Genomic DNA, 16399 nt, shown 5'->3' with positions numbered 1-16399 from the left:
CCCCTGCTTTGAATCGATCGACGCGACGAGATGTCTTTGCCGGCCGAGTGAGTTCTGTTGACAAGCAAATGTGGCAGTAAGCAAGATCAAGGAAGCTTGAAGGAAGACAAGGACGCGAAGGCAGCGGCAACGGCAAGACGGGCTACAGTACACCGAAACCGGTGTGATCGGAAATGAAACCGGTGTGACCGGTTTTGGTCGAATCCTAGTAAAACTTGACTTTCTTGTATTCAAAGTATTGTAATCGTGTCCAAACAGGAGGAGTACGATCCTGGCCCATATATATAAAGGCTCACGACCGATTGAGGACATCCAATCCAATCGAATCTATCAATACAACTCCTCTTTTTACCCTTTTGCCTTATTTTTCCAACCCTAAATGCTGCTCATCCTTTGGTCCGACGATCAAGATGACGTCCTAGGCTCGCCGGCCGACCTAGGGCAACCCGACGACGCTCACGCCCTGACGGGGTCCCTCCCGGGTGAGATATTCATCGGTCTTTACTAGTTTGCTCGTAAACTAGTCGCACGTCGCCACGTAAGCGCGATATTTATCCTTTACTGGGTTGCTCGTAAACCAGTCGTCCATCACCACATAAGTGTGAGATCTATCCAGGCCGCAATGCGATCTAGCCAATTTTCACATCCAGCCTGCGAAAACAGGTGTGATCGGTTTCAAAACCGGTGTGACGGGTTTTGCCCCTGGCAGCGCATTGTCGGCTTTGCACAAACGGTAATCGTAGGAGACGGGTGTCCGGACGGTCCGGACGCCCGCCTTCGCGCGACCCAGCCCAATAGCCCCATCAACCCCGACTCCCGAGACCCTCCTACCCAGTGAGAGGTCCTCGTCTCCCCTCCAGCAATTCCCATTGTTGCGACGCCATTTCCGCTAGTCCACGATAACTAGGGTTTCGCTCTCCCCTCCATAAGCCTTGATGCGCTGGTGGAAGCGCTCGCTCCTCGTCCCCATCCCGCTCCTCCCACCCATCCTCCGCCTCAATGCCCGCGTCATCGGCGGCAATGACCCCATCTCCCACCACGATGGAGGCGTGGGAGCGGTGACCAGCATCCACGGCTCATGAGGGCGCGGCGGATGCGATACGAGCGCGCGGCTCATGAGGGCGCGACGGCTGTTGACGGCCTTTAACGCTCAATTTTACCGTCAACATTCACCAGAAATAAGGAGGGAATGCCACAAATATTGTATATTTATTCCTACTAACATAGTTCCACGAGCTTTGGTGTAATTTGCCTTGCAGGTACAAAAACATATGAAATTGCACCAAATCCAGCATGTTTTCATCGACAGGCATTCGGGCCAGGCTCCGGCCATGCCCGGCCAAGCATTGGCCAGCCATGGCTAGCTTTGGCCAAGCCACAGCCAGCCAGAGCTCGGCCAGGGGCCAGCCAGGGGCGGCCAGGGGCTAGCCAGGGCCAAGACAGGGCCAGGCCACACAGAAGCCAGGCCAGCCGGAACATGTCCACGCCGCCCGGCCCCACAGGACAGCGCTCTGCCACGTTATCAATCCGAGGGTGTCTCAGGGGGAGGCAATCAGCTTAGGATCCCTGGGCATATCTCCAGGACCGTCCGATCTTCATCTACAGCCAAGACGGGAGGTGCCTTGGATCCACTGGCCCCGCCGTCAGGAGTGATCTGTGGCACTTCCACTCAGAAGGCGACATGTGGGAGCCCTGGGAGCGTCCATCCGAGGCGGTTGAGCGGCGCCAAATCCGAGGGCACTGGGCGGCCCCAACACGTGCCGCCCGGCACGTTTCTCGGTCGTCCGGCCAAGCTACGGGCTGAAATGGCCACAACCGTCTCAACCGCCAGAGGAAGCCGCGGAGCCGTCGGATGATGGATGGACGGCGCCGGCTGGCCCCTCCTTGCCCCGCCCAGCCTCCCTCGGCGCCGCCCGGCCTCCCTATAAATAGAGGGGCCCTCCAAGCTCTTCAACACACACTCCAGAGCCATCAGCCGGAGCAGCAGTAGGAGTGCTCACTTGAGCAGCTGGAAGCTCAAGTGTAGCTATAGGGAGTAGGAATTAGGCTAGGGAGTTAGGAGAGGGTCGAGTCGGAAATTTCCCGATTTCCGAAAGTCTTGGAAGGAGTTCTCGTAATACCTTTGTATCTTGTAGAGTTCTCCTTTGTAAGACATTATCAAGCTATCAATATATTTGTATTCTATTTTAGTCCAGCATTACTTTAAGTACCTTCTATTCGAGCATTTAATTTTCTTATACCCTTTTTAGCAGTATGGCGGGTTATTTGCTAGTTTAGCTGTTCAGGCTTGTCCTGAGCCTGAATCGAGAAGAGCACGACCCTTTTTAGTCCTGAGAGGGACCCGCGTCATCCCTTTCCCAAACCCTAGTCAACGCCGCCACCCTAGCCTAAGTGCCGCCGCCACCGCCATCCGCCGCCGCCGTGGAGCTCCGTCGATCCGCGTCGTCGCTGCCTTCCGAAGGACTAGAAGCACCGGTCGAGACTCGCGGGACTTCACCGCCTCCGTTGGACCAAGCCGCATCGGTTCTCGTCGCCGGGAACGCCGCCACCTCGTCGCCGAACCTCGCCGCCTCTGCCTCGCCGCCGGACGCCGTCGTCCGTCGCGTCTGTGCCCAGCGTAAGCGCACCAGCGTGCTCGCCGTGATCTGCCGCCCGCGTGCCGCCGCTCGCCGTCGACCGCCGCCGCCGGCAGCGCTGCCCGGCCGAGCGCCAGCCATGGCGCCGCCGTGCCGGCGCCCCAGCCCAGCCGAGCCGTCGGGGCCGGCCAAGAGGAGGACCCCAGCCGCTGGATACGAGACCGACGGCCCAGATCTAATCCATTTTTTGAATTTGAATAAATATTAAAATACTTATTGTGTTGTATTAGAACAGGCATGTGAAGCAACCCACAAGGATCTCATGCTATCCTCCTTCTCCAAACACTTTCAAAGAAAGAAACCATCATTACTTATGCATATCATTCCCAATAAGCTACAGCCAATAAGTACTTCAATGATAAATGGTGTAATTTAAGTGAATCCTGTTGTGCATATAAAGCTGCGGAGCAATTACAAAAACCGCCTCGTGGGCGCTGCAGTTAGCGTCACAGCATTCAGCCCAATGAAAGAAGCAACAGGGCTGGACATAGGTTCAAACGCTTTAAAAAAGTGAAAATACCCAACGAATTGTTTCATAGAGAAGCCCCATTTGGATTGGAGGTGTCTGTACAGAGAGTATTCCGCATTGGAAGATTTGACGGTACCAGAATAGGGCTTTTCTCATGACAGTCTAATAATAATTATTTGTTTCCTATTTATTCGGCACAAAATGGATCACACGGTTGCATCCAGTGTCCGCAAAAGTACGTTAACAATAGTTATCATATTTGCTAGCACTTATAGTTGGTATGAATCATGTATTAGAGTCAGCAGTAAATTTGTCACTTTGGCACTCATGGCAGGCCACATCAGACATCCAGCGTGTACCGACCATGAGAATTGATGCTTGTGCCCCTGACTTCTCTCTTAAACTATCTCCCTTCTCTCCACGGTCCCACTATCATATGGACCCCGCTCGTCATCATCTACCTCTCGCTGGCTTCCATCCGCCCGCGCACGCCACGAGTCTGGCCCTCCTCCGTCGCCCTCCCCTCCCGTGCCTACCGATTGGCTCGACTGTGTCGGCATCGGCTCCGACATGGAATGCATCGTTGACCCCAATGGCAACGACACGATGCCCCTCCCACCAGCCCCTTCTTCGTCGCCGCGCTACGCCTGTTCCCCCCACCGGTGCACAGCTTGTCGCCTGCGCCGCCGCGCGCAGCAGGAAGCAGCCCTCCGGTTGGGATGCCTGGCTCGCCGTCGCCGTGTTCGGCCTCGTTGATGCCCCTGCTTTGAATCGATCGACGCGACGAGATGTCTTTGCCGGCCGAGTGAGTTCTGTTGACAAGCAAATGTGGCAGTAAGCAAGATCAAGGAAGCTTGAAGGAAGACAAGGACGCGAAGGCAGCGGCAACGGCAAGACGGGCTACAGTACACCGAAACCGGTGTGATCGGAAATGAAACCGGTGTGACCGGTTTTGGTCGAATCCTAGTAAAACTTGACTTTCTTGTATTCAAAGTATTGTAATCGACATATATTTTTGAAATTTTATTTTTTTTAAATATAAAAATGAAAGAAGCGCGCGAGCGGAGAGGTTAACAACTCCCTGGATGGCCGAATAGGCAAGCAGTGCCGCCCCAGGCCTGCCATGTCGCAGCCCAGTAAGGAGATGGGCCGTTATGGCCCACAATAGTATAAAAAGTTCACTTTTTCATCAAAACAAAAAAGTAAAAATTTCACTTGAGGTCCCTCATCTTGCCCTCGAATTTCAAAATTCTTTATAAGTGAATGTAATCAGACATGTTTGTTACTGTCGGCAAAGAGGAGATGCCATCCCTCGTTTTTAGAATCCCTCGAGCTGACGCGTGTTCCGTGGACCCAGTGCGACGCCTATCTGTTTATTCATTCAGAATTTCTACTCGGTTTGTGGTTATATTATCCACAAGCGCAAATTGGCCTTCGTCATGATCCCGCGGACTCCACGGCTAATACAAGAAACCCGCAAAGCACACAAGCTGATTTATTGTTGCTACAAGCTCATCTGCATTAAACCATTAACACAAGCACTCGCATGCACATGACAACAAAGCCACAAAGGAGCTTACCAGCATTAAGCCATTAACACAAGGACTCGCATGCACATGACAACAAGTGAGCTAAACAGGGACAGAGGCAGCGCTAGGGCAGGGGGGCTCGAACCTACCCTACCGCTACCGAGCAAAGGGAGGCACCCTTCTGGAACACGAGTGGGCGAGCGGCGGCCAGGACTTCTACCATGTGTGTGGTTGGAGGATGTATGGGGTTGGTGTTTGAAATATGCACTATAGTCAATCATATTTCCTTTTATTTATGGTTAATAAAGTGTACCTTGAATATTCATGGATGACAACTTGTATTGATTAATGCTTATGTAAAGTATTTGTGAAACTCTAAACTTGTATGAATATTCTAAAATGTTCCTAGTCGGAGTTCATGTGAGGACACACATGAATATTAGACTAGCACATGTATTAGTTGATTGACTACGTTTCACAAGTCATAGACATGGGGATGTCAAACTAATAATGTGGGCTCATGTGAGACATGAGACTGAACTGACCCAATACGAGATGATGACTTCTCATTACACAATATATACGATGTGTCCTAAGACCTGAGATCGTCGTATGTACTCAAGATGTGAACCGACTTACTTAGGAGCCATCAAACGCTGCACTGTAATAGGGTAGTCATAAAGGTGGCTTTCGGGTCTGTCAAGAAGCATGCTTTGAGACATAGTCGGTCAAGATGGGATTTGCCCCTCTCTACAAGAGAGATATCTCTGGGCCCCTCGAGTGATTCGGATCAGGAAATGCATGGCCATGCTGGGGTTAAGAGTTAACCAAGTATTCCGAATCACAGGATCGAGAAAGAGTGGTCGGCTTTAAACTAGACCAAATATCGTGAGGCAAAGGGAACACCATGTATATGATATTGTGGCGGCTCGTCTGATATAATCTTTGTGTGCATATAGGAGTTGACATGTCTTGCTAGAGGCCACTGTCTACTATTGGGCCGAGTAAGAGTACTCGGACCATGTCTATTCGCATATGAGCCCGTAGAGTCACACACTTAAGGGAAAGAAGCCTGATAAGGATGAGATCCGTATTAGACTGGGCTTAGGTGCACTAATGGGCCTTTGCGGTCCAAAAGGGGGCGCCCAAGGTGGGGCCCAAGACAGCCCACCTAAGAGGCTATATAAATAGAGAGAAGGGGGCGCCTAGACCTTTTACTATTCATGGTTATTGTTCACACAAACATCTTGGCAGTAGAAAAAAGGGGAATATTCCCTCTGGGTTGGTTCCATCCCTCATCTAACTCACAATCGAGCAGTAGAAAAAGGGTTGAACTATCCAGGTTGGTTCCATCCACCTAACCAAACACACGGCTAACATCTTGGCCCGGGACCCTCGGATCCCTCTACTGCTACCGAGCAAAGGGAGGCACCCTTCTTCTCTTTTTCTTTTTTTGCGACTAAGGGAGGCACCCTTCTGGAACCCGAGTGGGGCGAGCGTCAGCCGCGAGCCCGCAACTCCTCTAACGTCTCAGCGCGGGACCCTCCGATCTCCATCCCTCCCTCCCTGAACCCGAGCAGCAAAGTAGAACAGAGTAGGGGCCGGTTTGGAACCCAAGTTGAGCACCTCCAACAAGTTGGGCACGGCTTTTATAAAAAGAAATCTTGCTATTTAGAGTACTAGAAAAAAATACCCGTGAGGTGCCGCAGGAAGCCAAAGATGTGCTCTAGGACTAACTTTCATATTTTACAATTCTCATAGTTCCTCCGTCCCTAAATAAGTGGTCTTCTCGCTTCTCAAGAAGTCAAATGATTTTAACTTTGACCAAATATATAAAAAAAATATTAATATTCATAGTTCATAATTAGTATCATTAGATAGATCGTTGAATATACTTTCATAATAAATATATTTGAAGATATAAATATTAATAATTTTGCCCGTAAAGTTGGTCAAACTTGAAATAGTTTGACTTAAGACAAAACTGAAAGACCACTCATTTAGGGATCGAGGTAGTATATCCTAGCTCTCACTCAAATCAAATCAACCAACTGAAGTACGCGGACCAATTATATATATCAGTTGCCTTGTGGTTAGATGTAGCTTAGCAATTACAAATATTAACTTCCCAACACCCTTGTTACCCTCCGTACAGATACCAGAAGGCACCACCAATTGTTGGACATCAGTGCCACAAGCAAAACATCTCAAAACGAAATATATATTAGGGTTAATCACCCATCATAAAACATAAAAGCAATATTTTCTCTCATGGCACTTTCTTGATTGTTTCTATATTTGTTAAAAAAAGCTACTCCGTATTAATGTAAAAAAGCTGATATGTCCCTCAGCTGAATAATTATCAGATTTCCTTGCACAATTAATCAGAGATATGCTTGAGTCTAAACAATTGTTAGAATGTTAAACTTCACCAGAGAATAGATAATTCTGTTTTGGAGTTTAAGCAAGAGACATTAGCATTAAGGGTAGAAACAACCACTTGATGGCGAGATCGACCATCCACTCTATGCACAGTGTCATGCCACCGCTTCAATCATTCAGGCGTCGTCAGCAGAATACAACAGCCACAGCTCCTACTGCTTTGAGTCTGCAGAGGCCACCACTGTTCAGTGGTCACTGCATCCCATGTCCTCAACGGCTCAACGCCCTGGATCAAGGCCAAGGACTCTAGTTGGAGAATAGATCGACGTGGCTAGAAATTTGCATCTCATGTCGTAGTGACCGATAGCGATAGGATCCAACTGTCGTAGACCCAAAGCTAGTCAGAGTCGCCATTCACCTGTTAAATTTGTAAAAATAGTTAATGTATACAATTCCTAGAAGCAATGGTCCAACTTCCAACCGATGACATATAGACAATGAAAAAATGTGGGGAAATAAGCTACAGCACAAATTGGCATTCAAGACCTTCATGCCAGCACTTGATAGATACATCTTTCTCCAACTATTACTTATTAGCAAATATCAGAATTCATCGCTAACTTACTTTTATAGGTTTTGAAGCACGCATATCTGCCAACTATCACTTCGTAAACAGCCTGGGTCATCTTTGCATGGTCACAGCAGTTAACGAGGGGAAGAAGCGCATAGTACCTGCGATTGATCGAAGAGCAGCGCGTCAGGGCAATCGACGGCGGTGACGGGCTTGCTCCAGATGCAGCTGACCCCGCAGCGGCACGTGCAGACCCCGTCGAGCTCATCGGGGATCCATGTCCACCCCTTGACGAGCAACCCGACGTGCCGCGTATCCTTCATATCCCCACATCTCGCGCCCCGCCCCACGCCGCGCCGCAGGTGACCGACACAGCCGCCGTGGCGTTGGCGCTAGGGTCCGCGGCGAGCTTTGCGCGGATGCGTGGGCACCCGGTCATAGGTGCCGGAAAATTTAAAAATTTGTCATCCTTACGGATGCCACCTCCTCGTTTGCCAGTTTTAGAATAGAGCTAACATAATTGCCAAGAGGCTAAAAATTTGCCACTTTGGCACTCATGGCAGGCCACATCAGACATCCAGCGTGTACCGACCATGAGAATTGATGCTTGTGCCCCTGACTTCTCTCTTAAACTATCTCCCTTCTCTCCACGGTCCCACTATCATATGGACCCCGCTCGTCATCATCTACCTCTCGCTGGCTTCCATCCGCCCGCGCACGCCACGAGTCTGGCCCTCCTCCGTCGCCCTCCCCTCCCGTGCCTACCGATTGGCTCGACTGTGTCGGCATCGGCTCCGACATGGAATGCATCGTTGACCCCAATGGCAACGACACGATGCCCCTCCCACCAGCCCCTTCTTCGTCGCCGCGCTACGCCTGTTCCCCCCACCGGTGCACAGCTTGTCGCCTGCGCCGCCGCGCGCAGCAGGAAGCAGCCCTCCGGTTGGGATGCCTGGCTCGCCGTCGCCGTGTTCGGCCTCGTTGATGCCCCTGCTTTGAATCGATCGACGCGACGAGATGTCTTTGCCGGCCGAGTGAGTTCTGTTGACAAGCAAATGTGGCAGTAAGCAAGATCAAGGAAGCTTGAAGGAAGACAAGGACGCGAAGGCAGCGGCAACGGCAAGACGGGCTACAGTACACCGAAACCAGTGTGATCGGAAATGAAACCGGTGTGACCGGTTTTGGTCGAATCCTAGTAAAACTTGACTTTCTTGTATTCAAAGTATTGTAATCGTGTCCAAACAGGGGGAGTACGATCCTGGCCCATATATATAAAGGCTCACGACCGATTGAGGACATCCAATCCAATCGAATCTATCAATACAACTCCTCTTTTTACCCTTTTGCCTTATTTTTCCAACCCTAAATGCTGCTCATCCTTTGGTCCGACGATCAAGATGACGTCCTAGGCTCGCCGGCCGACCTAGGGCAACCCGACGACGCTCACGCCCTGACGGGGTCCCTCCCGGGTGAGATATTCATCGGTCTTTACTAGTTTGCTCGTAAACTAGTCGCACGTCGCCACGTAAGCGCGATATTTATCCTTTACTGGGTTGCTCGTAAACCAGTCGTCCATCACCACATAAGTGTGAGATCTATCCAGGCCGCAATGCGATCTAGCCAATTTTCACATCCAGCCTGCGAAAACAGGTGTGATCGGTTTCAAAACCGGTGTGACGGGTTTTGCCCCTGGCAGCGCATTGTCGGCTTTGCACAAACGGTAATCGTAGGAGACGGGTGTCCGGACGGTCCGGACGCCCGCCTTCGCGCGACCCAGCCCAATAGCCCCATCAACCCCGACTCCCGAGACCCTCCTACCCAGTGAGAGGTCCTCGTCTCCCCTCCAGCAATTCCCATTGTTGCGACGCCATTTCCGCTAGTCCACGATAACTAGGGTTTCGCTCTCCCCTCCATAAGCCTTGATGCGCTGGTGGAAGCGCTCGCTCCTCGTCCCCATCCCGCTCCTCCCACCCATCCTCCGCCTCAATGCCCGCGTCATCGGCGGCAATGACCCCATCTCCCACCACGATGGAGGCGTGGGAGCGGTGACCAGCATCCACGGCTCATGAGGGCGCGGCGGATGCGATACGAGCGCGCGGCTCATGAGGGCGCGACGGCTGTTGACGGCCTTTAACGCTCAATTTTACCGTCAACATTCACCAGAAATAAGGAGGGAATGCCACAAATATTGTATATTTATTCCTACTAACATAGTTCCACGAGCTTTGGTGTAATTTGCCTTGCAGGTACAAAAACATATGAAATTGCACCAAATCCAGCATGTTTTCATCGACAGGCATTCGGGCCAGGCTCCGGCCATGCCCGGCCAAGCATTGGCCAGCCATGGCTAGCTTTGGCCAAGCCACAGCCAGCCAGAGCTCGGCCAGGGGCCAGCCAGGGGCGGCCAGGGGCTAGCCAGGGCCAAGACAGGGCCAGGCCACACAGAAGCCAGGCCAGCCGGAACATGTCCACGCCGCCCGGCCCCACAGGACAGCGCTCTGCCACGTTATCAATCCGAGGGTGTCTCAGGGGGAGGCAATCAGCTTAGGATCCCTGGGCATATCTCCAGGACCGTCCGATCTTCATCTACAGCCAAGACGGGAGGTGCCTTGGATCCACTGGCCCCGCCGTCAGGAGTGATCTGTGGCACTTCCACTCAGAAGGCGACATGTGGGAGCCCTGGGAGCGTCCATCCGAGGCGGTTGAGCGGCGCCAAATCCGAGGGCACTGGGCGGCCCCAACACGTGCCGCCCGGCACGTTTCTCGGTCGTCCGGCCAAGCTACGGGCTGAAATGGCCACAACCGTCTCAACCGCCAGAGGAAGCCGCGGAGCCGTCGGATGATGGATGGACGGCGCCGGCTGGCCCCTCCTTGCCCCGCCCAGCCTCCCTCGGCGCCGCCCGGCCTCCCTATAAATAGAGGGGCCCTCCAAGCTCTTCAACACACACTCCAGAGCCATCAGCCGGAGCAGCAGTAGGAGTGCTCACTTGAGCAGCTGGAAGCTCAAGTGTAGCTATAGGGAGTAGGAATTAGGCTAGGGAGTTAGGAGAGGGTCGAGTCGGAAATTTCCCGATTTCCGAAAGTCTTGGAAGGAGTTCTCGTAATACCTTTGTATCTTGTAGAGTTCTCCTTTGTAAGACATTATCAAGCTATCAATATATTTGTATTCTATTTTAGTCCAGCATTACTTTAAGTACCTTCTATTCGAGCATTTAATTTTCTTATACCCTTTTTAGCAGTATGGCGGGTTATTTGCTAGTTTAGCTGTTCAGGCTTGTCCTGAGCCTGAATCGAGAAGAGCACGACCCTTTTTAGTCCTGAGAGGGACCCGCGTCATCCCTTTCCCAAACCCTAGTCAACGCCGCCACCCTAGCCTAAGTGCCGCCGCCACCGCCATCCGCCGCCGCCGCGGAGCTCCGTCGATCCGCGTCGTCGCTGCCTTCCGAAGGACTAGAAGCACCGGTCGAGACTCGCGGGACTTCACCGCCTCCGTTGGACCAAGCCGCATCGGTTCTCGTCGCCGGGAACGCCGCCACCTCGTCGCCGAACCTCGCCGCCTCTGCCTCGCCGCCGGACGCCGTCGTCCGTCGCGTCTGTGCCCAGCGTAAGCGCACCAGCGTGCTCGCCGTGATCTGCCGCCCGCGTGCCGCCGCTCGCCGTCGACCGCCGCCGCCGGCAGCGCTGCCCGGCCGAGCGCCAGCCATGGCGCCGCCGTGCCGGCGCCCCAGCCCAGCCGAGCCGTCGGGGCCGGCCAAGAGGAGGACCCCAGCCGCTGGATACGAGACCGACGGCCCAGATCTAATCCATTTTTTGAATTTGAATAAATATTAAAATGATTTTATTTATTTATTTGATTTATGATGTCATGCTTGTGCAGTAATTAGATTAGTATGTATTTCTCTACTGTAAATCACTGGATAATGTGAATCTTATAGTCCAGCCCCTTAGGTTCTTGGTAATTAAGCCGCATTATTTCTGTGTCTTGCAAATATGGCGATCTAGACCCGTCAAATTACTGCAGTTATGCCCTTATTATACTAAAACGGTCATAACTTTCTCGTTTTAGCTCAAAATTAAGTGCACTTTATATCGAAATGTTCGTATGGACGAGTACTATTCATTTATGAGTGTTAAACTTGCTGTTGTGATGATTGGTGTACTGATGTTAGCACTTTACGTTTGCATGTGCGTGTGGATGTTTATTGGTTGATGCGTATAGTTGAGGAGTCGTGTCTGGATTTCCAAGGTCAAGACTTCGACACCTTTCAGCAGCAGAAGTTCCCGGACGAAGGCAAGTGTCTTGATGCATATTGTACCTACTTCTTACTATCTTCATATTGCATTTGCTAATTAATTTGAATCCCAAGTTATTTACTGTCTAGTGTTGTTATCTTTTACCTTGTCGTCATGTTATCGTCGGGTTGGGTTATAAGTCAATGCTAGCGTAGTCATGGGAGGATTTGGGAGTTACTTATTCACTACAAACCTGAATAATGATCTACTATAACCATGGGATAATGGATTAACCTGTTAATTCTAGCAACTAGTCGGGGCCTTGAGCAGGTGGATTGTGTTAGGTTGGAGCCTAGTGTGTTGTGTGCTCCCAGTGGATTGGTTCCCGGTAGTGTGTTAGTGACCCTGATCCTGCTCAAGTGCTGCCAAGAGTACCGGTTTGTGGAGCGACCACCTAGGACAACAGTGCATACCATGGGACCGATATGGTAAGGCTTAGCTAAGTATGTGGAGGCGACCCAATGACTGCCAGCCCAGGTGTGAGCATGGTACAAAATAGCCCGCTATAGCTGATTTTAGAGGGGTAATGCTATTTACTTCTACATGCAATTTAGCCGCTATTTGGAGGTATAGCTCTGTTTAGCCCGTTATTAGCTGTTTTTGAAGACATCGCGCTAAATGTCTTGGCCCGCTATTTTGTACATTGGGCGTGAGAGGTGAACCATGGTCCTTAGCAGGTGTCTATTGAGGTTGTGGCTTCGAATCGCTGGAGGCTTGAGGTACTTTAATCAATCCACAGGTTTTCTGTTTGTAGTGGTCATTAGCAGGTGTCTATTCGATCCACAGACTCTCCGTTTGTAGTGGTTGCTTGGGAAAATATCACTGGTTGTCGGGAGTTGGGAAGTGCCATTGAAAGGCTTCGTAGCGAAACCGTGCTGCACACCTTGGTAGTGTGAAGTGATCGACGGGTCATGGGCATAAACGGGGAACGCGGCTCATGGGCTAAAAGATGTGCCTCCTCTGCAGAGTGTAAAACTTATAGCCGTGCTTACGGTTACAAGCGGTCTGGACCCTCACACAAAATTTGGGACTTCAAGTGGGATTGTTGCTGGGATTTGGGTGTTGTGTCTATCACAGTTGGAGCTGTGGCATTCTTGAGTGCGCAGGATGCGCATTGGGTGCTCACAGTTGGAGCTGTGGTGCCAGTTGTACGCAGAGGACGTGCGATGTTGTTGAGGCAGCAGGTGCTCGCCGGGAGAATGATGATCTATCTTTTGTTGCAGTCACGACAATTGTTTACTTTACTTTTATGTCATTAATTATTTACTGTTTAAAACCTGAATAGTATAATTGCTTCTATGCTTTATTACCTTTATATCAGCTATTCCATTTGTTAGCCAGTCATTGCATTTGTTCCCACACTTGCGAAGTGCCTCATGTACTCACACTTGTTGTTTACTTTCATTATTGTTCAAATACCTGGTTGCTGCTCAGAGGAAGGTGGTGATGATTATGATCATAATGGAAATTGCTAGCTTGCTGTTCATCAGTCGATCTGCCTGTGTCGCCTTAGGATTTCCGCTGCATTGAACTATTATTTATGCTACTCTGATGCTATATCATTTATCATTACAATGATGTTTATTTAATTCACTTTGTTGGACCAGAGATCATATTGTAAGATTTTTATCATGATGTGTGTAATGGTTATTCACTTTTTTTGAACTATATGCATGAAACTTGATCCGGGCATGCATATGGTGTTCATTCGGTTTTTCCCCAAAACCGGGTGCTACACCCTAGGGCTCGGCGCCATGATCCGTGGCACCGAGGTAACACGTCTCGGCGCCGAGCTTCGTGCCCCAAATAGACGTGGGATCAATGTGGAGACGACATGGCAGGAGGCGCCATGATCTGTGGCGCTGAGGTGCTGCCATACCTCTCTGAAAAAAATTCTAACTTACAAATGAATATAAGTAAAACCACTCTAAAAATTAACAAGAGTCATATCGTAGCTCAATTGGTCAAGTCAATTGGTTCTGACCATGGTGACCAAGGTTCAAATCCAACTTTACTTTTTTTTTTCCTCTGCAATTTCTATCATGTTCTTTGACATAAGAATATTTTCATAAATATTTTTTTGAAAAGATAAACTATCTTAAATTTAAATTTAAATACATTCAAATCCAAATCTCAAATGTTTTAAATTCAAAGTCTCTTAAATTCAATTTCAAATGTTTTAAATTTACGATATCTTAAATTCAATTACAAATGTTTTAAATTCAAAGTATCTTAAATTTGAATTCAAATGCTTTGGATTCAAAGTATCTTAAATTTAATTTGAAATGTTTAAATTAAAATTATATTAAATTTATTTAAATTTAAATTCAAATGTTTTAAATTCAAAGTATCTTAAATTTGAATTCAAATGTTTTAAGTTCAAAGTATCTTAAATTCAAATTCAATTGTTTTAAATTCAAAGTACCTTAAATTTATTTAAATTTGAACTTAAGATAATTTATCTTTTCAAAAAATCTTTGTGAAAATATTCTTGTGCCGTTACTCTCTAGAGAAAAACCTGACAAAAATTGCAAAAGAATTTATCACACAAAAAGTAGAGAAAAAAAATACTAGTGTAGGGTTTGCACCATGGTCTCCATAGTGAAAACTAAGTGACCTAACCATTTGAGCTATGAGATGGTTCCTATTATTATACAGAGTAGTTTTAATTATATCCATTTGTAAGTCAGATTTTTTTGGCGCGGAGAGGAATGGCAGCAGCTCGGTGCCACAGATCATGGTGCCGAGCTCCTGCCACGTCGATTCCACGTCAAATTGGGGTGCGAAGCTCGACGCCATGACTCGTGGCGCCGAGATGATGAGAACCCAAGGGGTGGATCCCGATCTTTCGATGAGAGGGGGGTGGATAACTCGATTTGGGCATGGAGACGACGTTCACGGCCCGACTACAGCAATCCAAGGATGCCGCGCCTTAGCAACCAATACACCACCTCCAACGGTTGCTGCGATCTTGTGGAGCGCAACCACCAGCCACGAGGGCACCTGTCCTACAAGCAATCGAAAAACTAGCAAGAACAAGTAAACAAGATCTGAAATCACAAGATAGAATTGAACTCAAACTGAATTCAACAATTGTAGGGTTTCGAATACAAGAAGACAGGCGGTCTGGATAGACACGCGCGCTTCAAGGAAGTAGCAATGGCTAAACTTTCATCTAAACAAAACCCGATCTGTTCTTGGCAGCGGCTAAAGGATATAAGGACGTGGGAGGACGACCACAGGGCTGCTGGGGGCGTGCTCCAACCCTAGGACGCGTCCCTAGTGGACCCAACTTGAAACACGGCCCATGGGCCTAAAATAAAGTGACGCAGCACTTTGACAGAAAAAGGTCTGCTTACGAAAACAACGATTGGGTGCAACTCCAAATAGATATGGACGTGAGGACGGATCTGTTTGAAAGTAGACTTGATACGCTTTCCACGAAGTCCAAGATCACCCCAATTGGAGTCCTTATGAAGTCGTGGCAGCAGTTACAAGTTGAGAATTTTCTGCAGTCCGAAACCAATATCCAAAACATTTTGGACTTGGACTCTTTCCTCTCTTGAGCCAAAACTGACATGTTGGCCTTGTGGAGACCATTGGGAAGAGTTGCACTTGGTCCCCAATCAATCTCTTTAGTCCTCCATGTCTTCCATGTGCAATCAAACCTTCCCTTGATCCATGTAAGTAATTCTGAAAAAGAAAATGTACAATCTTTACGGTGCAGCATCAATTCATGAAATCTAACTTTAATAAATCTCCTATAGAATGGTTTCACCTTTAGATTTGTAGTGCTTAACATGATGTATCTAAGCCGGTTATGTCCTCATCACGAGACATGTTATCTCGGCGCCACAGATCATGCCGCCGACCCCAGGGTCCAAAATTGCAATTCTTTACCAAAAGGGTCCAAATGTAAAATTCTTTTCGAGAAAGGGCTAAAATACAAAAAATGCGGGAGTTCCTCCTCTCCAACTGAAGCAAGGACCCTTACAACATTTGGAGTTGATCCCTCTAAAACACACCAATTTCTGTGATTCCAAAGAGTCCACGCCTCGAGAGTTACGAGAGAAATGACACCTTGCTTTGCCAACCCGTTTATATCATTGCTAGTTTTTTTTTCCCACCACTCTATAAAGGAGTTCTCAGCTTGTAGGGAAAAGAAACTTGAAGACCGACTTTTCTTAGTAGATTAAACCAAAACTCCCTCGAGAAGACACAACTGATTAGGTGATGGTTAATGGTCTCTTCTTTTTGGTCACATAGAGGGCAACTGACAGGGCGAGGTAGTCCACGCCGAGCGAGTCTATGTGTTGTCCAGCATTTGTTATGTGCTACCAGCCATAAGAAAAAAAACGACATTTAGGAGGTGACAATGTCTTCCAGATCCTGTCCCAAGGCTCAAAATGGGTGGATCCTATGAAAAAACTTTCGTATGCTGAATTGGCAGAGTACTGACCACTAGGTGAAAATTTCCAAATGTGTTTGTCCTCCTCATCAGGCTGCAACATAATATCAA

Source organism: Panicum virgatum, chromosome 1N (assembly GCF_016808335.1).
Source record: "Panicum virgatum strain AP13 chromosome 1N, P.virgatum_v5, whole genome shotgun sequence".
NCBI lineage: Eukaryota > Viridiplantae > Streptophyta > Magnoliopsida > Poales > Poaceae > Panicum > Panicum virgatum.
This window is presented reverse-complemented; position numbering follows the sequence as displayed.